This window comes from Watersipora subatra, chromosome 1 (assembly GCF_963576615.1).
Source record: "Watersipora subatra chromosome 1, tzWatSuba1.1, whole genome shotgun sequence".
Taxonomy (NCBI): Eukaryota; Metazoa; Bryozoa; class Gymnolaemata; order Cheilostomatida; family Watersiporidae; genus Watersipora; species Watersipora subatra.
In genome coordinates this window covers 59,205,201-59,228,890 of record NC_088708.1, presented here as the reverse complement: position 1 = coordinate 59,228,890, position 23,690 = coordinate 59,205,201, and the positions used below count along the sequence as shown (strand labels likewise).

General features: G+C 38.6%; 30 non-coding genes across 30 annotated transcripts; all 30 read right to left on the bottom strand.

Annotated features, from left to right (window-relative positions):
* Positions 1-322: 322 nt before the first annotated feature.
* Trnas-uga (transfer RNA serine (anticodon UGA)) lies at positions 323-407 on the bottom strand. Its single transcript has one exon. It is a non-coding gene; the product is annotated as a tRNA-Ser (tRNA).
* Positions 408-770: 363 nt separating this feature from the next.
* On the bottom strand, positions 771-852 carry Trnas-cga (transfer RNA serine (anticodon CGA)). Its single transcript has one exon. It is a non-coding gene; the product is annotated as a tRNA-Ser (tRNA).
* Positions 853-1,610: 758 nt separating this feature from the next.
* Trnas-uga (transfer RNA serine (anticodon UGA)) lies at positions 1,611-1,692 on the bottom strand. Its single transcript has one exon. It is a non-coding gene; the product is annotated as a tRNA-Ser (tRNA).
* Positions 1,693-2,055: 363 nt separating this feature from the next.
* Trnas-aga (transfer RNA serine (anticodon AGA)) lies at positions 2,056-2,136 on the bottom strand. Its single transcript has one exon. It is a non-coding gene; the product is annotated as a tRNA-Ser (tRNA).
* A 334-nt stretch (positions 2,137-2,470) lies between these two features.
* Trnas-uga (transfer RNA serine (anticodon UGA)) lies at positions 2,471-2,552 on the bottom strand. The gene has a single exon. It is a non-coding gene; the product is annotated as a tRNA-Ser (tRNA).
* Positions 2,553-2,913: 361 nt separating this feature from the next.
* Positions 2,914-2,995, bottom strand: Trnas-cga (transfer RNA serine (anticodon CGA)). The gene has a single exon. It is a non-coding gene; the product is annotated as a tRNA-Ser (tRNA).
* Positions 2,996-8,395: 5,400 nt separating this feature from the next.
* Positions 8,396-8,477, bottom strand: Trnas-aga (transfer RNA serine (anticodon AGA)). The gene has a single exon. It is a non-coding gene; the product is annotated as a tRNA-Ser (tRNA).
* Positions 8,478-8,810: 333 nt separating this feature from the next.
* Positions 8,811-8,892, bottom strand: Trnas-uga (transfer RNA serine (anticodon UGA)). Its single transcript has one exon. It is a non-coding gene; the product is annotated as a tRNA-Ser (tRNA).
* A 363-nt stretch (positions 8,893-9,255) lies between these two features.
* Trnas-aga (transfer RNA serine (anticodon AGA)) lies at positions 9,256-9,337 on the bottom strand. Its single transcript has one exon. It is a non-coding gene; the product is annotated as a tRNA-Ser (tRNA).
* A 363-nt stretch (positions 9,338-9,700) lies between these two features.
* On the bottom strand, positions 9,701-9,782 carry Trnas-aga (transfer RNA serine (anticodon AGA)). The gene has a single exon. It is a non-coding gene; the product is annotated as a tRNA-Ser (tRNA).
* Positions 9,783-10,540: 758 nt separating this feature from the next.
* Positions 10,541-10,622, bottom strand: Trnas-uga (transfer RNA serine (anticodon UGA)). The gene has a single exon. It is a non-coding gene; the product is annotated as a tRNA-Ser (tRNA).
* A 363-nt stretch (positions 10,623-10,985) lies between these two features.
* Positions 10,986-11,067, bottom strand: Trnas-aga (transfer RNA serine (anticodon AGA)). Its single transcript has one exon. It is a non-coding gene; the product is annotated as a tRNA-Ser (tRNA).
* Positions 11,068-11,430: 363 nt separating this feature from the next.
* Positions 11,431-11,512, bottom strand: Trnas-aga (transfer RNA serine (anticodon AGA)). Its single transcript has one exon. It is a non-coding gene; the product is annotated as a tRNA-Ser (tRNA).
* Positions 11,513-12,270: 758 nt separating this feature from the next.
* Trnas-uga (transfer RNA serine (anticodon UGA)) lies at positions 12,271-12,352 on the bottom strand. The gene has a single exon. It is a non-coding gene; the product is annotated as a tRNA-Ser (tRNA).
* Positions 12,353-12,715: 363 nt separating this feature from the next.
* Positions 12,716-12,797, bottom strand: Trnas-cga (transfer RNA serine (anticodon CGA)). The gene has a single exon. It is a non-coding gene; the product is annotated as a tRNA-Ser (tRNA).
* A 758-nt stretch (positions 12,798-13,555) lies between these two features.
* On the bottom strand, positions 13,556-13,637 carry Trnas-uga (transfer RNA serine (anticodon UGA)). Its single transcript has one exon. It is a non-coding gene; the product is annotated as a tRNA-Ser (tRNA).
* A 363-nt stretch (positions 13,638-14,000) lies between these two features.
* On the bottom strand, positions 14,001-14,082 carry Trnas-aga (transfer RNA serine (anticodon AGA)). Its single transcript has one exon. It is a non-coding gene; the product is annotated as a tRNA-Ser (tRNA).
* A 363-nt stretch (positions 14,083-14,445) lies between these two features.
* Positions 14,446-14,527, bottom strand: Trnas-uga (transfer RNA serine (anticodon UGA)). The gene has a single exon. It is a non-coding gene; the product is annotated as a tRNA-Ser (tRNA).
* A 363-nt stretch (positions 14,528-14,890) lies between these two features.
* Trnas-cga (transfer RNA serine (anticodon CGA)) lies at positions 14,891-14,972 on the bottom strand. Its single transcript has one exon. It is a non-coding gene; the product is annotated as a tRNA-Ser (tRNA).
* Positions 14,973-15,335: 363 nt separating this feature from the next.
* Trnas-cga (transfer RNA serine (anticodon CGA)) lies at positions 15,336-15,417 on the bottom strand. Its single transcript has one exon. It is a non-coding gene; the product is annotated as a tRNA-Ser (tRNA).
* Positions 15,418-16,172: 755 nt separating this feature from the next.
* On the bottom strand, positions 16,173-16,257 carry Trnas-uga (transfer RNA serine (anticodon UGA)). The gene has a single exon. It is a non-coding gene; the product is annotated as a tRNA-Ser (tRNA).
* A 363-nt stretch (positions 16,258-16,620) lies between these two features.
* Positions 16,621-16,702, bottom strand: Trnas-cga (transfer RNA serine (anticodon CGA)). The gene has a single exon. It is a non-coding gene; the product is annotated as a tRNA-Ser (tRNA).
* A 363-nt stretch (positions 16,703-17,065) lies between these two features.
* Positions 17,066-17,147, bottom strand: Trnas-cga (transfer RNA serine (anticodon CGA)). Its single transcript has one exon. It is a non-coding gene; the product is annotated as a tRNA-Ser (tRNA).
* Positions 17,148-17,905: 758 nt separating this feature from the next.
* On the bottom strand, positions 17,906-17,987 carry Trnas-uga (transfer RNA serine (anticodon UGA)). The gene has a single exon. It is a non-coding gene; the product is annotated as a tRNA-Ser (tRNA).
* A 363-nt stretch (positions 17,988-18,350) lies between these two features.
* On the bottom strand, positions 18,351-18,432 carry Trnas-cga (transfer RNA serine (anticodon CGA)). Its single transcript has one exon. It is a non-coding gene; the product is annotated as a tRNA-Ser (tRNA).
* Positions 18,433-18,795: 363 nt separating this feature from the next.
* Positions 18,796-18,877, bottom strand: Trnas-cga (transfer RNA serine (anticodon CGA)). The gene has a single exon. It is a non-coding gene; the product is annotated as a tRNA-Ser (tRNA).
* A 758-nt stretch (positions 18,878-19,635) lies between these two features.
* Trnas-uga (transfer RNA serine (anticodon UGA)) lies at positions 19,636-19,717 on the bottom strand. The gene has a single exon. It is a non-coding gene; the product is annotated as a tRNA-Ser (tRNA).
* Positions 19,718-20,080: 363 nt separating this feature from the next.
* Positions 20,081-20,161, bottom strand: Trnas-aga (transfer RNA serine (anticodon AGA)). Its single transcript has one exon. It is a non-coding gene; the product is annotated as a tRNA-Ser (tRNA).
* Positions 20,162-20,495: 334 nt separating this feature from the next.
* Trnas-uga (transfer RNA serine (anticodon UGA)) lies at positions 20,496-20,577 on the bottom strand. Its single transcript has one exon. It is a non-coding gene; the product is annotated as a tRNA-Ser (tRNA).
* Positions 20,578-20,938: 361 nt separating this feature from the next.
* Trnas-cga (transfer RNA serine (anticodon CGA)) lies at positions 20,939-21,020 on the bottom strand. Its single transcript has one exon. It is a non-coding gene; the product is annotated as a tRNA-Ser (tRNA).
* Between the last annotated feature and the right edge of the window lie 2,670 nt (positions 21,021-23,690).

The window sequence follows — 23,690 nt, the reverse complement described above, 5'->3', positions numbered from 1 at the left end:
TTTGATCGTTCGGAAGTCGTCAATGTTATATATCTAGACAGTAAGTATTAGAACAAGTTATTCTCAAGCATTTACATATATAGAGGTTAAAACGGTTTCGCGATTTGAGGTTTCCTTATACAATTTCGTTTGCACAGTCATTGAAACGATGAATGTAAAACCACCTTGTCGTAAAAACTAGAGATGCAACATGAAAGACCATGCTCACCGGAAGCTCCATGAATAATCGAAAACCGAACTGTTGTGATTGTATGCGCCTCTTTTGATCTGAACTGTGTTCAGCAAAGCTCAAATCATCTATTGGACGCAAAAAACTTTACATCGCCCCAGTTGACAGGATTCAAACCTGTGCGGGCATAGCCCAATTGATTTCAAGTCAATCGCCTTAACCACTCGGCCACAACTGCTTACGTTTTAAATGAAGATTGATTGTTCCGAAATTGTCAACATTATATATTTAGACAGTTAGTATTAGAACAAGTTATTCTGAAACGTTTAAATTACAACCGTTTCGAGATTTGAGCTTTCATCCTACAATTTTATTTCCGCCATCATTGAAACACGTATATTTGTTCCAGCCATCATCGAAACTACGAATGTAAAACACACTACTGGCAAAAACTTGAGATACAAAATAAAAGACTTTGCTTTTGTGAAGTTCCATAAATATTTGCAACACCAATCGAATGTGACAAAACAAGATTCACATTATAAGAACCTATTTCAGTAAAGTTCAAATCATCCAATAGATGCGAAAAGCTTTACATCATCACAGTTGACAGGTTTCGAACCTGTGCGGGCAGAGCCCAATTGATTTCGAGTCAATCGCCTTAACCACTCGGCCACAACTGCTTCTGTTCAGCATAATGTTTGAACGATCTGAAGTCGACAGCGTTATTTATCTAGCCCGTAAGTATTAGGACAACCTATGTTGAAACATTAAAGTTAAAACGGTTTCGACATTTAATGTTTCATTAAACGACTTTGTTTGAGCTACTTTGAAAACTCTGGCTGTAACACCAAGTAATCGCAAAAACTTTTGATATGAAATAAAAGACTTTGCTCTTGCGGAATTCTATGAATGATCGTAAAACCTAAATGTTGTGATTGTAGGTGCCTCAAAGTTTTTGGAAAATTTTCGTCAAGGCTCAAATCATTCATTGGAAGCCAAAAAACTTTGCACCATCGCAGCTGATAGGATTCGAACCTGTGCGGGCACAGCCCAATTGATTTCAAGTCAATCGCCTCAACCAACCGCCCCCAACTGCTTAAATTGTAAACGAAGTTTGATCGTTCGGAAGTCGTCAATGTTATATATCTAGACAGTAAGTATTAGAACAAGTTAATCTCAAGCGTTTACATATATAGAGGTTAAAACGGTTTCGCGATTTGAGGTTTCCTTATACAATTTCGTTTGCGCAGTCATTGAAACGATGAATGTAAAACCACCTTGTCGTAAAAACTAGAGATGCAACATGAAAGACCATGCTCACCGGAAGCTCCATGAATAATCGAAAACCGAACTGTTGTGATTGTATGCGCCTCTTTTGATCTGAACTGTGTTCAGCAAAGCTCAAATCATCTATTGGACGCAAAAAACTTTACATCGCCGCAGTTGACAGGATTCGAACCTGTGCGGGCATAGCCCAATTGATTTCAAGTCAATCGCCTTAACCACTCGGCCACAACTGCTTACGTTTTAAATGAAGATTGATTGCTCCGAAATTGTCAACATTATATATTTAGACAGTTAGTATTAGAACAAGTTATTCTGAAACGTTTAAATTACAACGGTTTCGAGATTTGAGCTTTCATCCTACAATTTTATTTCCGCCATCATTGAAACACGTATATTTGTTCCAGCCATAATCGAAACTACGAATGTAAAACACACAACTGGCAAAAACTTGAGATACAAAATAAAAGACTTTGCTTTTGTGAAGTTCCATAAATAATTGCAACACCAATCGAATGTGACAAAACGAGATTTACTTTATAAGAGCCTATTTCAGTAAAGTTCAAATCATCCAATAGATGCGAAAAGCTTTACATCATCGCAGTTGACAGATTCGAACCTGTGCGGGCAGAGCCCAATTGATTTCTAGTCAATCGCCTTAACCACTCGGCCACAACTGCTTCTGTTCAGCATAATGTTTGTATGATCTCAAGGCGACAGCGTTATTTATCTAGCCCGTAAGTATTAGGACAAGCTATGTTGAAACATTAAAGTTACAACGGTTTCGACATTTAAAGTTTCATTGATCGACTTTGTTTTAGCTATTATGAAAACTCTGGATGTAAAACCAAGTAATCGCAATAACCTTTGATATGAAATAAAAAACTTTGCTCTTGCGGAATTCTATGAATGATCGTTAAACCTAAATGTTGTGACTGTGTGTTCCTCACATTTTTTGGAAAATTTTCGTCAAGGCTCAAATCATTCATTGGAAGCCAAAAAACTTTGCACCATCACAGTTGACAGGATTCGAACCTGTGCAGGCACAGCCCAATTGATTTCAAGTCAATCGCCTTAACCACTATACCACAACTGCTTACGTTTTAAATGAAGATTGATCGTTCCGAAATTGTCAACATTATATATTTAGACAGTTAGTATTAGAACAAGTTATTCTGAAACGTTTAAGTTACTACGGTTTCGAGATTTGAGCTTTCATCCTACAATTTTATTTCCGCCATCATTGAAACACGTATATTTGTTCCAGCCATCATCGAAACTACGAATGTAAAACACACTACTGGCAAAAACTTGAGATACAAAATAAAAGACTGCTTTTGTGAAGTTCCATAAACATTTGCAGCACCAATCGGATGTGACAAAACAAGATTCACATTATAAGAACCTATTTCAGTAAAGTTCAAATCATCCAATAGATGCGAAAAGCTTTACATCATCGCAGTTGACAGGATTCGAACCTGAGCGGGCAGAGACCAATTGATTTCGAGTCAATCCCCTTAACCACTCGACCACAACTGCTTCTGTTCAGCATAATGTTTGTATGATCTCAAGTCGACAGCGTTATTTATCTAGCCCGTAAGTATTAGGACAACCTATGTTGAAACATTAAAGTTAAAACGGTTTCGACATTTAATGTTTCATTAAACGATTTTGTTTGAGCGACTTGGAAAACTCTGGATGTAAAACCAAGTAATCGCAAAAACTTTTGATATGTAATAAAAGACTTTGCTCTTGCGGAATTCTATGAATGATCGTAAAACCTAAATGTTGTGATTGTAGGTGCCTAACATTTTTTGGAAAATTTTCGTCAAGGCTCAAATCATTCATTGGAAGCCAAAAAACTTTGCACCATCGCAGCTGATAGGATTCGAACCTGTACAGGCACAGCCCAATTGATTTCAAGTCAATCGCCTCAACCAACCAACCCCAACTGCTTAAATTGTAAATGAAGTTTGATCGTTCGGAACTCGTCAACGTTATATATCTAGACAGTAAGTATTAGAACAAGTTATTCTCAAGCATTTACATATATAGAGGTTAAAACGGTTTCGCGATTTGAGGTTTCTGTTACATATTAGCTGTGCAGTCAGCTTTCTTTTAGCTGTGCTATAATCGCATAATTGTCTAATAACCCATAGCTATGGGCTTGCTAACTAAGTCAGTTCCTTTATGTGCTTCTTACCTGTTAGCTGTGTTTTCTGTGATACAAGACTTATTGTGATAATACAATACAACAACTACAATACAACAACTGGTGTCAGGAACGAACATTGTGGACTCACAGCCAGCATTTTTCTATTGTCTTGCTATGGATCCTAACATAAAAGCTTTGATCGATGCTATGCAGAAACAGCAACAACAGTTCCAGCAGCAAAATGCTGATCTACAGAAGCAGTTTATCTCCTTGTTTGAAGCTACCAAGAGTGATAGTGCTGCATCAATACCAGTAGCTGTCGCCATACCCAAGTTTGAAGCATACGACAGGGGTAAAGAAAAATGGAACCAGTACCTTCAACGTTTCAATCAGCACTTTAATGTGTATCGGGTGGTAGATGACAGTCAGAAACGAGCATGCTTACTATCTTGGGTAGGAGCTGAGACATACGACTTGTTGTCAAACTTATTTGGCGCAGAGGATATTACAAGCAAGTCATTTACTGAGTTGTCGGAGAAACTTAATGAACACTTTGCAGATACCATACATGTTCAGGCAGCAAGATTTGAATTTTCTCAATGTAAGATGAAGACTGGTCAGTCCTATGTTGATTGGGCTGCAGAACTTCGTGGACTCGCACGGCACTGTGCTTTCACGTGCAAAAGCACAGGCTGTGGCACTAGTTATGTTGATGAACAAATTCGTGACATAATCTCTAAAGAGACGCCACATGCTGATGTACGTCGCCAGTGTCTACTTGATGCTGATCCCTCTCTTAATGATGTTCTTAAGAAGGCTACAGCATTCATCAAGACAACGGAGACCGATAAAATTCTCAAGGGGGAGACAACTTCTCCAGCTATCGAAGACACAGTAAACAAAATGTCAGGTCAGTACAAGCAAAGATCACGCCGAGGTCAACAAACCATTGGAAAGCAACAAGCTAATGCACAGAACACAGGTATGTTGAAGTCTTGCCCTAGCTGTTACATTAAACATGACAGAAAAAATTGTCCCTGCAGAGCATTTGTCTGCAGGAAATGTGAGGTCAAAGGTCACATTGAGGCTGTCTGTATGGCTAAGACAGCAACACAAAGTCAGACAGAACAGTCTGCTAGGACAGTTGAAAACTCTGTGTTAAGTGTGCTCACTGATGCAAGTGAACCTTATCATTCAGTACATGCAGTTTCAGATAATCTTTTCCAACGAGTCAATAGAAAGGTTTGGATCAAAACTGTTGTCAATGGTCATGATGCAATGTTTCAATGGGACACAGGGGCTACTTGCTCTATAGTTGATTTGCAAGGCTACCAAAGTCTTGGATCACCCCCCCTCTTACCTGTCAGTACCCATCTTAAAGCATATGGGCAGAGTGAGTTACAGATTAAAGGACAATGTTCAGTTAGTGTGAAGGTAGGAGATGTGGAAAAACAAAATCTCAAACTTCTTGTTGTAAACACAACACAAGGCTCAAACCTTTTTGGTCTAGATTGGAGTGACAAATTCGGTCTCTCTCAGCAGGGGCTAGCTATATTGACACAGGGTAGTTGTGATGTTACCTGTACTGTCACAGGAAGTAACCCTATTGGATTTAGGGACAAAATTGCTGCACTCTCCTCTAAGTACTCTGATGTCTTCAAGACAGGTCTTGGCCGATGTAAAAAGGTAAAAGTACCAGTACGCTTGAAACCAGGAAGCACACCAAGTTTTTCTAAACCTCGTGTAGTGCCATTCTCTAGACGCCAAGCTGTAAAAGAAGAGCTAGATCGATTAGTTAAAGCTGGTGTTTTGGAACATGTGGACTTTAGTGATTATGCTGCTCCAATAGTAGCAGTTTCCAAACCCAATGGAAGAGTGCGTATATGTGGTGATTTCAAGATGTTGAACCAACAAATATCAATTGATCAACACCCATTACCAAGCCTTGAAGAGTTGCTAGAGAAGTTGAGAGGCGGGGTACACTTTTCCAAGATAGACCTGGCAGATGCCTACTTGCAACTAGAGTTAGATGATAATGCAAAGAAGTTGTGTGTCATCAACACTCAATGTGGTTTGTTTCGCTACAACAGGATGTGTTTTGGATTGGCATCAAGCCCTGCACAGTTTCAGCGATGCATGGACTCAATGATTGCTGACTTACCTGGAGTTGCAGCATACTTGGATGATCTGATTGTCACTGGTAGCAGTGAGAGTGAGCACTGGTCTAACCTCGACAAACTCTTAGCTAGACTACAGGAGTATGGGCTCCGCATACAAAGAGAGAAATGCGAGTTCTTTAAGAATGCTGTTGAATACCTAGGTCACATAATAGACAAGAACGGCAAGACTCCCTCGAATTCTGCAATAGAGGCTATTGAACAGCTTCCACGACCACAGAACTTACAACAGCTACAGGCGTTTTTGGGCAAGATCAACTATTATGGCTCATACATTGCTGACCTGTCTAGCAAAGCAGCCCCCCTCTACAAGTTTCTTCGTGAAAATGTCGAGTTTGACTGGACTGACGAGTGTGACAAGGCCTTCCATGTTCTTAAAGAAAGTGTCATCAAGGCTACCAAACTTACCCATTTTGACCAGAGTAAACCGCTGGTTCTAGCAACAGACGCATCTAACTATGGAATTGGGGCAGTACTCCTACAAGAGGAAAATGGAGCTGAAAGACCACTAGCACATGCATCAAAGACATTGAGCGTGCACCAAAAGAATTACTCACAGATAGAGAAAGAAGCGCTTTCTATCATCTATGGAGTGACTAAGTTTAGACAGTATCTATATGGGAGACGTTTCACGCTCATTACTGATCATAAACCCCTGGTTGCCATGTTTTCACCAGAAAAGAATATCCCCGTTTTAACAGCTCAGCGACTGCAGAGATGGGCCCTCACACTGATGGCTTATCAGTATGACATCAGGTACAAACCTACAGCACAGCACGGCAATGCAGATGGCTTGTCCAGGTTACCTATAGGGGCAGACCCGAAGTTTGACCATGATGAAGAGAAGGAGAGCATTGAGGTCTCACACACTATACAAGAGGAGCTCGATCATGGTCCCCTTGACGATGAGGCTGTTAAACAAGAAACCATGAAATACACATCACTACAGATAGTGAAAGAGTGGATACTGAATGGCCTTTGGCGCAGTAAGCTTACAGCTAGCTATGAACATTTGCGGCCATATTGGAATATGAGGGAGTCTCTTTTTGTTCATGGGGAGGCTGTGCTTTTGCAACGTGATGGCACTACTAGAGTTGTCATTCCACAGGCTCTGAAGAGTAAAGTGTTAGACTTGCTGCATACATCACACTGGGGTGTAGAAAGAGTAAAACAGCTTGCTCGTCGATACGCATGGTGGCCTAGCATCAATGCAGACATAGAACAGCTAATCAAAGCTTGTGAACCTTGCCGAATCTGTGCTAATGACCCAGCCAAGACTTACCAAAGTTGGCCGTCCACCCAACTACCATGGGAACAAACTCATTTGGATTATGCAGGACCTTTTAAAGGTCAGATGTGGTTGGTTTGTGTAGATGCACATTCCCGATATCCGTACGTTGCTATGCTAGATGTAGGAAAAACTACTTCTAAGGACACAATTGGCGTGCTACGACAGATCTTTGTACATGAAGGTCTTCCTCGGACTATTGTTACAGACAACGGCCCACAATTCGTGTCAAATGAATTTGACCAGTTCTGCACCATGCATGGCATTAAACATATAACATCTCCCGCATTCCATCCTGCATCGAATGGAGAAGCGGAGAGATTTGTCCAGACTCTTAAGCAATCTGTAGAGAAGAATTGTGCAGGAGGGGAGAAAATCAAGACTGCCCTACAACTGTTTTTAACCACTTACAGATGTTTACCTCATCCCTCTTTGAACTGGAAATCACCTGCTGAAGTTCTACATGGACGACAGCCGAGAAATACTCTGACCTTGCTGAAACCAATTCAGAACAAGAAAACTCTTTCACCAGGTCAAGCATCTTCTACATCATCACGGTATGAAGTAGACTCTTTGGTTTATGCAAGGAACTATAGCTCTGGACCTAAGTGGATACCTGGAACGATAATTAACAAGCTGGGTAACATACTGTATGCTGTGCGAACAGACCGTGGTGTATGGAGACGACATGCCAATCAGCTACAAGCTAGACTTCAAGTTAATGATACATCGACCAATGACAATATCATCACAGCTTCAAATGATCTTAACATCCAACCTGCCCAATCTGTACCTGATGACAGGCCAGTACAAAGTCCCAGATATCCTACTCGTAATAGAAGACGACCTGATTACTATGACAGTTCTAAGTTCTAACAAGGTCATGACTAACCATAAACTCAGAATAGTGAGGGAGATGTGTTACATATTAGCTGTGCAGTCAGCTTTCTTTTAGCTGTGCTATAATCGCATAATTGTCTAATAACCGATAGCTATGGGCTTGCTAACAAAGTCAGTTCCTTTATGTGCTTCTTACCTGTTAGCTGTGTTTTCTGTGAGACAAGACTTATTGTGATAATACAATACAACAACTACAATACAACAGTTTCCTTATACAATTTCGTTTGCGCAGTCATTGAAACGATGAATGTAAAAGCACCTCGTCGTAAAAACTGGAGATGCAACATGAAAGACCATGCTCAACGGAAGCTCCATGAATAATCGAAAACCGAACTGTTGTGATTGTATGCGCCTCTTTTGATCTGAACCGTGTTCAGCAAAGCTCAAATCATCTATTGGACGCAAAAACTTTACATCGCCGCAGTTGATAGGATTCGAACCTGTGCGGGCAGAGCCCAATTGATTTCTAGTCAATCGCCTTAACCACTCGGCCACAACTGCTTCTGTTCAGCATAATGTTTGAATGATCTGAAGTCGACAGCGTTACTTATCTAGTCCGTAAGTATTATGACAAGCTAGGTTGAAACATTAAAGTTATAACGGTTTCGACATTTAAAGTTTCATTAAACGACTTTGTTTTAGTTATTATGAAAACTCTGGATGTAAAACCAAGTAATCGCAAAAACTTTTGATATGAAATAAAAGACTTTGCTCTTGCGGAATTCTATGAATGATCGTAAAACCTAAATGTTGTGACTGTGTGTTCCTCACAGTTTTTGGAAAATTTCATCAAGGCTCAAATCATTCATTGGAAGCCAAAAAACTTTTCATCATCGCAGTTGACAGGATTCGAACCTGTGCGGGCATAGCCCAATTGATTTCAAGTCAATCGCCTTAACCACTCGGCCACAACTGCTTACAATTCAAATGAAGATTGATTGTTCCGAAATTGTCAACATTATATATTTAGACAGTTAGTATTAGAACAAGTTATTCTGAAACGTTTAAGTTACAACGGCTTCGAGATTTGAGCTTTCATCCTACAATTTTATTTCCGCCATCATTGAAACACGTATATTTGTTCCAGCCATCATCGAAACTACGAATGTGAAACACACAACTGGCAAAAACTTGAGATACAAAAAAAAAGACTTTGCTTTTGTGAAGTTCCATAAATATTTGCAACACCAATCGAATGTGACAAAACAAGATTCACATTATAAGAACCTATTTCAGTAAAGTTCAAATCATCCAATAGATGCGAAAAGCTTTACATCATCGCAGTTGATAGGATTCGAACCTGTGCGGGCAGAACCCAATTGATTTCTAGTCAATCGCCTTAACCACTCGGCCAACACTGCTTCTGTTCAGCATAATGTTTGAATGATCTGAAGTCGACAGCATTATTTATCTAGTCCGTAAGTATTAGAACAAGTTAGGTTGAAACATTAAAGTTACAACGGTTTCGAGAATTGAGCTTTCATCCTACAATTTTATTTCCGCCATCATTGAAACACGTATATTTGTTCCAGCCATCATCGAGACTACGAATGTAAAACACACAACTGGCAAAAACTTGAGATACAAAATAAAAGACTTTGCTTTTGCGAAGCTCCATAACTATTTGCAACACAAATCGAATGTGACAAAACATGATTCACATTATAAGAACCTTTTTCAACAAAGTTCAAATCATCCAATAGATGCGAAAAGCTTTACATCATCGCAGTTGATAGGATTCGAACCTGTACGGGCAGAACCCAATTGATTTCTAATCAATCGCCTTAACCACTCGGCCACAACTGCTTCTGTTCAGCATAATGTTTGAATGATCTGAAGTCGACAGCGTTATTTATCTAGTCCATAAGTATTAGGACAACCTATGTTGAAACATTAAAGTTAAAACGGTTTCGACATTTAATGTTTCATTAAACGACTTTGTTTTAGCTATTATGAAAACTCCGGATGTAAAATCAAATAATCGCAAAAACTTTTGATATGAAATAAAAGACTTTGCTCTTGCGGATTTCTATGAATGATTGTAAAACCTAAATGTTGTGACTGTGTGTTCCTTACATTTCTTGGAAAATTTTCGTCAAGGCTCAAATCATTCATTGGAAGGCAAAAAACTTTGCATCATCACAGTTGACAGGATTCGAACCTGTGCAGGCACAGCCCAATTGATTTCAAGTCAATTGCCTCAACCAATCGGCCCCAACTGCTTAAATTGTAAATGAAGTTTGATCGTTCGGAAGTCGTCAACGTTATATATCTAGACACAAAGTATTAGAACAAGTTATTCTCAAGCATTCACATATATAGAGGTTAAAACGGTTTCGCGATTTGAGGTTTCCTTATACAATTTCGTTTGCGCAGTCATTGAAACGATGAATGTAAAAGCACCTTGTCGTAAAAACTGGAGATGCAACATGAAAGACCATGCCAACCGGAAGCTCCATGAATAATCGAAAACCGAACTGTTGTGATTGTATGCGCCTCTTTTGATCTGAACCGGGTTCAGCAAAGCTCCAATCATCTATTGGACGCAAAAAACTTTACATCGCTGCAGTTGACAGGATTCGAACCTGTGCAGGCATAGCCCAATTCATTTCAAGTCAATCGCCTTAACCACTCGACCACAACTGCTTACGTTTTAAATGAAGATTGATCGTTCAGAAATTGTCAACATCATATATTTAGACAGTTAGTATTAGAACAAGTTATTCTGAAACGTTTAAATTACAACGGTTTCGAGATTTGAGCTTTCATCATACAATTTTATTTCGTCCATCATTGAAACACGTATATTTGTTCCAGCCATCATCGAAACTACGAATGTAAAACACACTACTGGCAAAAACTTGAGATACAAAATAAAAGACTTTGCTTTTGTGAAGTTCCATAAATATTTGCAACACCAACCGAATGTGACAGAACAAGATTCACATTATAAGAACCTATTTCAGTAAAGTTCAAATCATCCAATAGATGCGAAAAGCTTTACATCATCGCAGTTGAAAGGATTCGAACCTGTGCGGGCAGAGCCCAATTGATTTCTAGTCAATCGCCTTAACCACTCGACCACAACTGCTTCTGTTCAGCATAATGTTTGAATGATCTGAAGTCGACAGCATTATTTATCTAGTCCGTAAGTATTAGAACAAGTTAGGTTGAAACATTAAAGTTACAACGGTTTCGAGAATTGAGCTTTCATCCTACAATTTTATTTCCGCCATCATTGAAACACGTATATTTGTTCCAGCCATCATCGAGACTACGAATGTAAAACACACTACTGGCAAAAACTTGAGATACAAAACAAAAGACTTTGCTTTTGCGAAGCTCCATAAATATTTGCAACACCAATCGAATGTGACAAAACATGATTCACATTATAAGAACCTTTTTCAACAAAGTTCAAATCATCCAATAGATGCGAAAAGCTTTACATCATCGCAGTTGACAGGATTCCAACCTGTGCGGGCAGAGCCCAATTGATTTCTAATCAATCGCCTTAACCACTCAGCCACAACTGCTTCTGTTCAGCATAATGTTTGAATGATCTGAAGTCGACAGCGTTATTTATCTAGTCCATAAGTATTAGGACAAGCTATGTTGAAACATTAAAGTTACAACGGTTTCGACATTTAAAGTTTCATTAAACCACTTTGTTTGAGCTATTTTGAAAACTCTGGATGTAAAACCAAGTAATCGCAAAAACTTTTGATATGAAATAAAAGACTTTGCTCTTGCGGAATTCTATGAATGAACGTAAAACCTAAATGTTGTGATTGTAGGTGCCTCACATTTTTTGGAAAATTTTCGTCAAGGCTCAAATCATTCATTGGAAGCCAAAAAACTTTGCACCATCGCGGCTGACAGGATTCGAACTTGTGCAGGCACAGCCCAAATGATTTCAAGTCAATCTCCTCAACCAACCGACCCCAACTGCTTAAATTGTAAATGAAGTTTGATCGTTCGGAAGTCGTCAACGTTATATATCTAGACAGTAAGTATTAGAACAAGTTATTCTCAAGCATTTACATATATAGAGGTTAAAACGGTTTTGCGATTTGAGGTTTGCAAATACAATTTCGTTTGCGCAGTCATTGAAACGATGAATGTAAAACCACCTTGTCGTAAAAACTGGAGATGCAACATGAAAGACTATGCTCACCGGAAGTTCCATGAATAATCGAAAACCGAACTGTTGTGATTGTATGCGCCTCTTTTGATCTGAACCGTGTTCAGCAAAGCGCAAATCATCTATTGGACGCAAAAAACTTTATATCACCGCAGTTGACAGGATTCGAACCTGTGCGGGCATAGCCCAATTGATTTCAAGTCGATCGCCTTAACCACTCGGCCACAACTGCTTGCGTTTTAAATGAAGATTGATTGTTCCGAAATTGTCAACATTATATATTTAGACAGTTAGTATTAGAACAAGTTATTCTGAAACGTTTTAGTTACAACGGTTTCGAGATTTGAGCTTTCATCCTACAATTTTATTTCCGCCATCATTGAAACACGTATATTTGTTCCAGCCATCATCGAAACTACGAATGTAAAACACACAACTGGCAAAAACTTGAGATACAAAATAAAACACTTTGCTTTTGTGAAGTTCCATAAATATTTGCAACACCAATCGAATGTGACAAAACAAGATTCACATTATAAGAACCTTTTTCAGTAAAGTTCAAATCATCCAATAGATGCGAAAAGCTTTACATCATCGCAGTTGACAGGATTTGAACCTGTGCGGGCAGAGCCCAATTGATTTCGAGTCAATCGCCTTAACCACTCAGCCACAACTGCTTCTGTTCAGCATAATGTTCGAATGATCTGAAGACGACAGCAATATTTATCTAGCCCGTAAGTATTAGGACAAGCTATGTTGAAACATTAAAGTTACAACGGTTTCGACATTTAAAGTTTCATTAAACGACTTTGTTTGAGCTATTTTGAAAACTCTGGATGTAAAACCAAGTAATCGCAAAAACTTTTGATATGAAATAAAAGATTTTGCTCTTGCGGAGTTCTATGAATGAACGTAAAACCTAAATGTTGTGATTGTAGGTGCCTCACATTATTTGGAAAATTTTCGTCAAGGCTCAAATCATTCATTGGAAGCCAAAAAACTTTGCACCTTCGCAGCTGACAGGATTCGAACCTGTGCTGGCACAGCCCAATTGATTTCAAGTCAATCGCCTCAACCAACCGACCCCAACTGCTTAAATTGTAAATGAAGTTTGATCGTTCGGAAGTCGTCAACGTTATATATCTAGACAGTAAGTATTGGAAGAAGTTATTCTCAAGCATTTACATATATAGAGGTTAAAACGGTTTCGCGATTTGAGGTTTCCTTATACAATTTCGTTTGCGCAGTCATTGAAACGATGAATGTAAAACCACCTTGTCGTAAAAACTGGAGATGCAACATGAAAGACCATGCTCACCGGAAGCTCCATGAATAATCGAAAACCAAACTGTTGTGATTGTATGCGCCTCTTTTGATCTGAACCGTGTTCAGCTAAGCTCAAATCATCTATTGGACGCAAAAAACTTTACATCGCCGCAGTTGACAGGATTCGAACCTGTGCAGGCATAGCCCAATTGATTTCAAGTCAATCGCCTTAACCACTCGGCCACAACTGCTTACAATTTAAATGAAGATTGATTGTTCCGAAATTGTCAACATTATATATTTAGACAGTTAGTATTAGAACAAGTTATTCTGAAACGTTTAAGTTACAACGGTTTCGAGATTTGAGCTTTCATCCTACAATTTTATTTCCGCCATCATTGAAACACGTATATTTGTTCCAGCCATCATCGAAACTACGAATGTAAAACACACTACTGGCAAAAACTTGAGATACAAAATAAAAGACTTTGCTTTTGTGAAGTTCCATAAATATTTGCAACACCAATCGATTGTGACAAAACAAGATTCACATTATAAGAACCTATTTCAGTAAAGTTCAAATCATCCAATAGATGTGAAAAGCTTTACATCATCGCAGTTGACAGGATTCGAACTTGTGCGGGCAGAGCCCAATTGATTTCTAGTCAATCGCCTTAACCACTCGGCCACAACTGCTTCTGTTCAGCATAATGTGTGAATGATCTCAAGTCGACAGCGTTATTTATCTAGCCCGTAAGTATTAGGTCAAGCGAGGTTGAAACATTACAGTTACAACGGTTTTGAGATTTGAGCTTTCATCCTACAATTTTATTTCCGCCATCATTGAAACACGTATATTTGTTCCAGCCATCATCGAAACTACGAATATAAAACACACAACTGGCAAAAACTTGAGATACAAAATAAAAGACTTTGCTTTTGTGAAGTTCCATAAATATTTGCAACACCAATCGAATGTGACAAAACAAGATTCACATTATAAGAACCTATTTCAGTAAAGTTCAAATCATCCAATAGATGCGAAAAGCTTTACATCATTGCAGTTGACAGGATTCGAACCTGTGCGGGCATAGCCCAATTGATTTCAAGTCAATCGCCTTAACCACTCGGCCACAAATGCTTACGTTTTAAATGAAGATTGATTGTTCCGAAATTGTCAACATTATATATTTAGACAGTTAGTATTAGAACAAGTTATTCTGAAACGTTTAAATTACAACGGTTTCGAGATTTGAGCTTTCATCATACAATTTTATTTCCGCCATCATTGAAACACGTATATTTGTTCCAGCCATCATCGAAACTAGGAATGTAAAACACACTACTGGCAAAAACTTGAGATACAAAATAAAAGACTTTGCTTTTGTGAAGTTCCATAAATATTTGCAACACCAATCGAATGTGACAAAACAAGATTCACATTATAAGAACCTATTTCAGTAAAGTTCAAATCATCCAATAGATGCGAAAAGGTTTACATCATCGCGGTTGACAGGATTCGAACTTGTGCGGGCAGGGCCCAATTGATTTCGAGTCAATCGCCTTAACCACTCGGCCACAACTGCTTACGTTTTAAATGAAGATTGATTGTTCCGAAATTGTCAACATTATATATTTAGACAGTTAGTATTAGAACAAGTTATTCTGAAACGTTTAAATTACAACGGTTTCGAGATTTGAGCTTTCATCCTACAATTTTATTTCCGCCATCATTGAAACACGTATATTTGTTCCAGCCATCATCGAAACTACGAATGTAAAACACACTACTGGCAAAAACTTGAGATACAAAATAAAAGACTTTGCTTTTGTGAAGTTCCATAAATATTTGCAACACCAATCGAATGTGACAAAACAAGATTCACATTATAAGAACCTATTTCAGTAAAGTTCAAATCATCCAATAGATGCGAAAAGCTTTACATCATCACAGTTGACAGGTTTCGAACCTGTGCGGGCAGAGCCCAATTGATTTCGAGTCAATCGCCTTAACCACTCGGCCACAACTGCTTCTGTTCAGCATAATGTTTGAACGATCTGAAGTCGACAGCGTTATTTATCTAGCCCGTAAGTATTAGGACAACCTATGTTGAAACATTAAAGTTAAAACGGTTTCGACATTTAATGTTTCATTAAACGACTTTGTTTGAGCTACTTTGAAAACTCTGGCTGTAACACCAAGTAATCGCAAAAACTTTTGATATGAAATAAAAGACTTTGCTCTTGCGGAATTCTATGAATGATCGTAAAACCTAAATGTTGTGATTGTAGGTGCCTCAAAGTTTTTGGAAAATTTTCGTCAAGGCTCAAATCATTCATTGGAAGCCAAAAAACTTTGCACCATCGCAGCTGATAGGATTCGAACCTGTGCGGGCACAGCCCAATTGATTTCAAGTCAATCGCCTCAACCAACCGACCCCAACTGCTTAAATTGTAAATGAAGTTTGATCGTTCGGAAGTCGTCAATGTTATATATCTAGACAGTAAGTATTAGAACAAGTTATTCTCAAGCATTTACATATATAGAGGTTAAAACGGTTTCGCGATTTGAGGTTTCCTTATACAATTTCGTTTGCACAGTCATTGAAACGATGAATGTAAAACCACCTTGTCGTAAAAACTAGAGATGCAACATGAAAGACCATGCTCACCGGAAGCTCCATGAATAATCGAAAACCGAACTGTTGTGATTGTATGCGCCTCTTTTGATCTGAACTGTGTTCAGCAAAGCTCAAATCATCTATTGGACGCAAAAAACTTTACATCGCCCCAGTTGACAGGATTCAAACCTGTGCGGGCATAGCCCAATTGATTTCAAGTCAATCGCCTTAACCACTCGGCCACAAATGCTTACGTTTTAAATGAAGATTGATTGTTCCGAAATTGTCAACATTATATATTTAGACAGTTAGTATTAGAACAAGTTATTCTGAAACGTTTAAATTACAACGGTTTCGAGATTTGAGCTTTCATCATACAATTTTATTTCCGCCATCATTGAAACACGTATATTTGTTCCAGCCATCATCGAAACTAGGAATGTAAAACACACTACTGGCAAAAACTTGAGATACAAAATAAAAGACTTTGCTTTTGTGAAGTTCCATAAATATTTGCAACACCAATCGAATGTGACAAAACAAGATTCACATTATAAGAACCTATTTCAGTAAAGTTCAAATCATCCAATAGATGCGAAAAGGTTTACATCATCGCGGTTGACAGGATTCGAACTTGTGCGGGCAGGGCCCAATTGATTTCGAGTCAATCGCCTTAACCACTCGGCCACAACTGCTTACGTTTTAAATGAAGATTGATTGTTCCGAAATTGTCAACATTATATATTTAGACAGTTAGTATTAGAACAAGTTATTCTGAAACGTTTAAATTACAACGGTTTCGAGATTTGAGCTTTCATCCTACAATTTTATTTCCGCCATCATTGAAACACGTATATTTGTTCCAGCCATCATCGAAACTACGAATGTAAAACACACTACTGGCAAAAACTTGAGATACAAAATAAAAGACTTTGCTTTTGTGAAGTTCCATAAATATTTGCAACACCAATCGAATGTGACAAAACAAGATTCACATTATAAGAACCTATTTCAGTAAAGTTCAAATCATCCAATAGATGCGAAAAGCTTTACATCATCACAGTTGACAGGTTTCGAACCTGTGCGGGCAGAGCCCAATTGATTTCGAGTCAATCGCCTTAACCACTCGGCCACAACTGCTTCTGTTCAGCATAATGTTTGAACGATCTGAAGTCGACAGCGTTATTTATCTAGCCCGTAAGTATTAGGACAACCTATGTTGAAACATTAAAGTTAAAACGGTTTCGACATTTAATGTTTCATTAAACGACTTTGTTTGAGCTACTTTGAAAACTCTGGCTGTAACACCAAGTAATCGCAAAAACTTTTGATATGAAATAAAAGACTTTGCTCTTGCGGAATTCTATGAATGATCGTAAAACCTAAATGTTGTGATTGTAGGTGCCTCAAAGTTTTTGGAAAATTTTCGTCAAGGCTCAAATCATTCATTGGAAGCCAAAAAACTTTGCACCATCGCAGCTGATAGGATTCGAACCTGTGCGGGCACAGCCCAATTGATTTCAAGTCAATCGCCTCAACCAACCGACCCCAACTGCTTAAATTGTAAACGAAGTTTGATCGTTCGGAAGTCGTCAATGTTATATATCTAGACAGTAAGTATTAGAACAAGTTAATCTCAAGCGTTTACATATATAGAGGTTAAAACGGTTTCGCGATTTGAGGTTTCCTTATACAATTTCGTTTGCACAGTCATTGAAACGATGAATGTAAAACCACCTTGTCGTAAAAACTAGAGATGCAACATGAAAGACCATGCTCACCGGAAGCTCCATGAATAATCGAAAACCGAACTGTTGTGATTGTATGCGCCTCTTTTGATCTGAACTGTGTTCAGCAAAGCTCAAATCATCTATTGGACGCAAAAAACTTTACATCGCCGCAGTTGACAGGATTCGAACCTGTGCGGGCATAGCCCAATTGATTTCAAGTCAATCGCCTTAACCACTCGGCCACAACTGCTTACGTTTTAAATGAAGATTGATTGCTCCGAAATTGTCAACATTATATATTTAGACAGTTAGTATTAGAACAAGTTATTCTGAAACGTTTAAATTACAACGGTTTCGAGATTTGAGCTTTCATCCTACAATTTTATTTCCGCCATCATTGAAACACGTATATTTGTTCCAGCCATCATCGAAACTAGGAATGTAAAACACACTACTGGCAAAAACTTGAGATACAAAATAAAAGACTTTGCTTTTGTGAAGTTCCATAAATATTTGCAACACCAATCGAATGTGACAAAACAAGATTCACATTATAAGAACCTATTTCAGTAAAGTTCAAATCATCCAATAGATGCGAAAAGGTTTACATCATCGCGGTTGACAGGATTCGAACTTGTGCGGGCAGGGCCCAATTGATTTCGAGTCAATCGCCTTAACCACTCGGCCACAACTGCTTACGTTTTAAATGAAGATTGATTGTTCCGAAATTGTCAACATTATATATTTAGACAGTTAGTATTAGAACAAGTTATTCTGAAACGTTTAAATTACAACGGTTTCGAGATTTGAGCTTTCATCCTACAATTTTATTTCCGCCATCATTGAAACACGTATATTTGTTCCAGCCATCATCGAAACTACGAATGTAAAACACACTACTGGCAAAAACTTGAGATACAAAATAAAAGACTTTGCTTTTGTGAAGTTCCATAAATATTTGCAACACCAATCGAATGTGACAAAACAAGATTCACATTATAAGAACCTATTTCAGTAAAGTTCAAATCATCCAATAGATGCGAAAAGCTTTACATCATCACAGTTGACAGGTTTCGAACCTGTGCGGGCAGAGCCCAATTGATTTCGAGTCAATCGCCTTAACCACTCGGCCACAACTGCTTCTGTTCAGCATAATGTTTGAACGATCTGAAGTCGACAGCGTTATTTATCTAGCCCGTAAGTATTAGGACAACCTATGTTGAAACATTAAAGTTAAAACGGTTTCGACATTTAATGTTTCATTAAACGACTTTGTTTGAGCTACTTTGAAAACTCTGGCTGTAACACCAAGTAATCGCAAAAACTTTTGATATGAAATAAAAGACTTTGCTCTTGCGGAATTCTATGAATGATCGTAAAACCTAAATGTTGTGATTGTAGGTGCCTCAAAGTTTTTGGAAAATTTTCGTCAAGGCTCAAATCATTCATTGGAAGCCAAAAAACTTTGCACCATCGCAGCTGATAGGATTCGAACCTGTGCGGGCACAGCCCAATTGATTTCAAGTCAATCGCCTCAACCAACCGACCCCAACTGCTTAAATTGTAAACGAAGTTTGATCGTTCGGAAGTCGTCAATGTTATATATCTAGACAGTAAGTATTAGAACAAGTTAATCTCAAGCGTTTACATATATAGAGGTTAAAACGGTTTCGCGATTTGAGGTTTCCTTATACAATTTCGTTTGCACAGTCATTGAAACGATGAATGTAAAACCACCTTGTCGTAAAAACTAGAGATGCAACATGAAAGACCATGCTCACCGGAAGCTCCATGAATAATCGAAAACCGAACTGTTGTGATTGTATGCGCCTCTTTTGATCTGAACTGTGTTCAGCAAAGCTCAAATCATCTATTGGACGCAAAAAACTTTACATCGCCGCAGTTGACAGGATTCGAACCTGTGCGGGCATAGCCCAATTGATTTCAAGTCAATCGCCTTAACCACTCGGCCACAACTGCTTACGTTTTAAATGAAGATTGATTGCTCCGAAATTGTCAACATTATATATTTAGACAGTTAGTATTAGAACAAGTTATTCTGAAACGTTTAAATTACAACGGTTTCGAGATTTGAGCTTTCATCCTACAATTTTATTTCCGCCATCATTGAAACACGTATATTTGTTCCAGCCATAATCGAAACTAGGAATGTAAAACACACAACTGGCAAAAACTTGAGATACAAAATAAAAGACTTTGCTTTTGTGAAGTTCCATAAATAATTGCAACACCAATCGAATGTGACAAAACGAGATTTACTTTATAAGAGCCTATTTCAGTAAAGTTCAAATCATCCAATAGATGCGAAAAGCTTTACATCATCGCAGTTGACAGATTCGAACCTGTGCGGGCAGAGCCCAATTGATTTCTAGTCAATCGCCTTAACCACTCGACCACAACTGCTTCTGTTCAGCATAATGTTTGTATGATCTCAAGGCGACAGCGTTATTTATCTAGCCCGTAAGTATTAGGACAAGCTATGTTGAAACATTAAAGTTACAACGGTTTCGACATTTAAAGTTTCATTGATCGACTTTGTTTTAGCTATTATGAAAACTCTGGATGTAAAACCAAGTAATCGCAATAACCTTTGATATGAAATAAAAAACTTTGCTCTTGCGGAATTCTATGAATGATCGTTAAACCTAAATGTTGTGACTGTGTGTTCCTCACATTTTTTGGAAAATTTTCGTCAAGGCTCAAATCATTCATTGGAAGCCAAAAAACTTTGCACCATCACAGTTGACAGGATTCGAACCTGTGCAGGCACAGCCCAATTGATTTCAAGTCAATCGCCTTAACCACTATACCACAACTGCTTACGTTTTAAATGAAGATTGATCGTTCCGAAATTGTCAACATTATATATTTAGACAGTTAGTATTAGAACAAGTTATTCTGAAACGTTTAAGTTACTACGGTTTCGAGATTTGAGCTTTCATCCTACAATTTTATTTCCGCCATCATTGAAACACGTATATTTGTTCCAGCCATCATCGAAACTACGAATGTAAAACACACTACTGGCAAAAACTTGAGATACAAAATAAAAGACTGCTTTTGTGAAGTTCCATAAACATTTGCAGCACCAATCGGATGTGACAAAACAAGATTCACATTATAAGAACCTATTTCAGTAAAGTTCAAATCATCCAATAGATGCGAAAAGCTTTACATCATCGCAGTTGACAGGATTCGAACCTGAGCGGGCAGAGACCAATTGATTTCGAGTCAATCCCCTTAACCACTCGACCACAACTGCTTCTGTTCAGCATAATGTTTGTATGATCTCAAGTCGACAGCGTTATTTATCTAGCCCGTAAGTATTAGGACAACCTATGTTGAAACATTAAAGTTAAAACGGTTTCGACATTTAATGTTTCATTAAACGATTTTGTTTGAGCGACTTGGAAAACTCTGGATGTAAAACCAAGTAATCGCAAAAACTTTTGATATGTAATAAAAGACTTTGCTCTTGCGGAATTCTATGAATGATCGTAAAACCTAAATGTTGTGATTGTAGGTGCCTAACATTTTTTGGAAAATTTTCGTCAAGGCTCAAATCATTCATTGGAAGCCAAAAAACTTTGCACCATCGCAGCTGATAGGATTCGAACCTGTACAGGCACAGCCCAATTGATTTCAAGTCAATCGCCTCAACCAACCAACCCCAACTGCTTAAATTGTAAATGAAGTTTGATCGTTCGGAACTCGTCAACGTTATATATCTAGACAGTAAGTATTAGAACAAGTTATTCTCAAGCATTTACATATATAGAGGTTAAAACGGTTTCGCGATTTGAGGTTTCTGTTACATATTAGCTGTGCAGTCAGCTTTCTTTTAGCTGTGCTATAATCGCATAATTGTCTAATAACCCATAGCTATGGGCTTGCTAACTAAGTCAGTTCCTTTATGTGCTTCTTACCTGTTAGCTGTGTTTTCTGTGATACAAGACTTATTGTGATAATACAATACAACAACTACAATACAACAACTGGTGTCAGGAACGAACATTGTGGACTCACAGCCAGCATTTTTCTATTGTCTTGCTATGGATCCTAACATAAAAGCTTTGATCGATGCTATGCAGAAACAGCAACAACAGTTCCAGCAGCAAAATGCTGATCTACAGAAGCAGTTTATCTCCTTGTTTGAAGCTACCAAGAGTGATAGTGCTGCATCAATACCAGTAGCTGTCGCCATACCCAAGTTTGAAGCATACGACAGGGGTAAAGAAAAATGGAACCAGTACCTTCAACGTTTCAATCAGCACTTTAATGTGTATCGGGTGGTAGATGACAGTCAGAAACGAGCATGCTTACTATCTTGGGTAGGAGCTGAGACATACGACTTGTTGTCAAACTTATTTGGCGCAGAGGATATTACAAGCAAGTCATTTACTGAGTTGTCGGAGAAACTTAATGAACACTTTGCAGATACCATACATGTTCAGGCAGCAAGATTTGAATTTTCTCAATGTAAGATGAAGACTGGTCAGTCCTATGTTGATTGGGCTGCAGAACTTCGTGGACTCGCACGGCACTGTGCTTTCACGTGCAAAAGCACAGGCTGTGGCACTAGTTATGTTGATGAACAAATTCGTGACATAATCTCTAAAGAGACGCCACATGCTGATGTACGTCGCCAGTGTCTACTTGATGCTGATCCCTCTCTTAATGATGTTCTTAAGAAGGCTACAGCATTCATCAAGACAACGGAGACCGATAAAATTCTCAAGGGGGAGACAACTTCTCCAGCTATCGAAGACACAGTAAACAAAATGTCAGGTCAGTACAAGCAAAGATCACGCCGAGGTCAACAAACCATTGGAAAGCAACAAGCTAATGCACAGAACACAGGTATGTTGAAGTCTTGCCCTAGCTGTTACATTAAACATGACAGAAAAAATTGTCCCTGCAGAGCATTTGTCTGCAGGAAATGTGAGGTCAAAGGTCACATTGAGGCTGTCTGTATGGCTAAGACAGCAACACAAAGTCAGACAGAACAGTCTGCTAGGACAGTTGAAAACTCTGTGTTAAGTGTGCTCACTGATGCAAGTGAACCTTATCATTCAGTACATGCAGTTTCAGATAATCTTTTCCAACGAGTCAATAGAAAGGTTTGGATCAAAACTGTTGTCAATGGTCATGATGCAATGTTTCAATGGGACACAGGGGCTACTTGCTCTATAGTTGATTTGCAAGGCTACCAAAGTCTTGGATCACCCCCCCTCTTACCTGTCAGTACCCATCTTAAAGCATATGGGCAGAGTGAGTTACAGATTAAAGGACAATGTTCAGTTAGTGTGAAGGTAGGAGATGTGGAAAAACAAAATCTCAAACTTCTTGTTGTAAACACAACACAAGGCTCAAACCTTTTTGGTCTAGATTGGAGTGACAAATTCGGTCTCTCTCAGCAGGGGCTAGCTATATTGACACAGGGTAGTTGTGATGTTACCTGTACTGTCACAGGAAGTAACCCTATTGGATTTAGGGACAAAATTGCTGCACTCTCCTCTAAGTACTCTGATGTCTTCAAGACAGGTCTTGGCCGATGTAAAAAGGTAAAAGTACCAGTACGCTTGAAACCAGGAAGCACACCAAGTTTTTCTAAACCTCGTGTAGTGCCATTCTCTAGACGCCAAGCTGTAAAAGAAGAGCTAGATCGATTAGTTAAAGCTGGTGTTTTGGAACATGTGGACTTTAGTGATTATGCTGCTCCAATAGTAGCAGTTTCCAAACCCAATGGAAGAGTGCGTATATGTGGTGATTTCAAGATGTTGAACCAACAAATATCAATTGATCAACACCCATTACCAAGCCTTGAAGAGTTGCTAGAGAAGTTGAGAGGCGGGGTACACTTTTCCAAGATAGACCTGGCAGATGCCTACTTGCAACTAGAGTTAGATGATAATGCAAAGAAGTTGTGTGT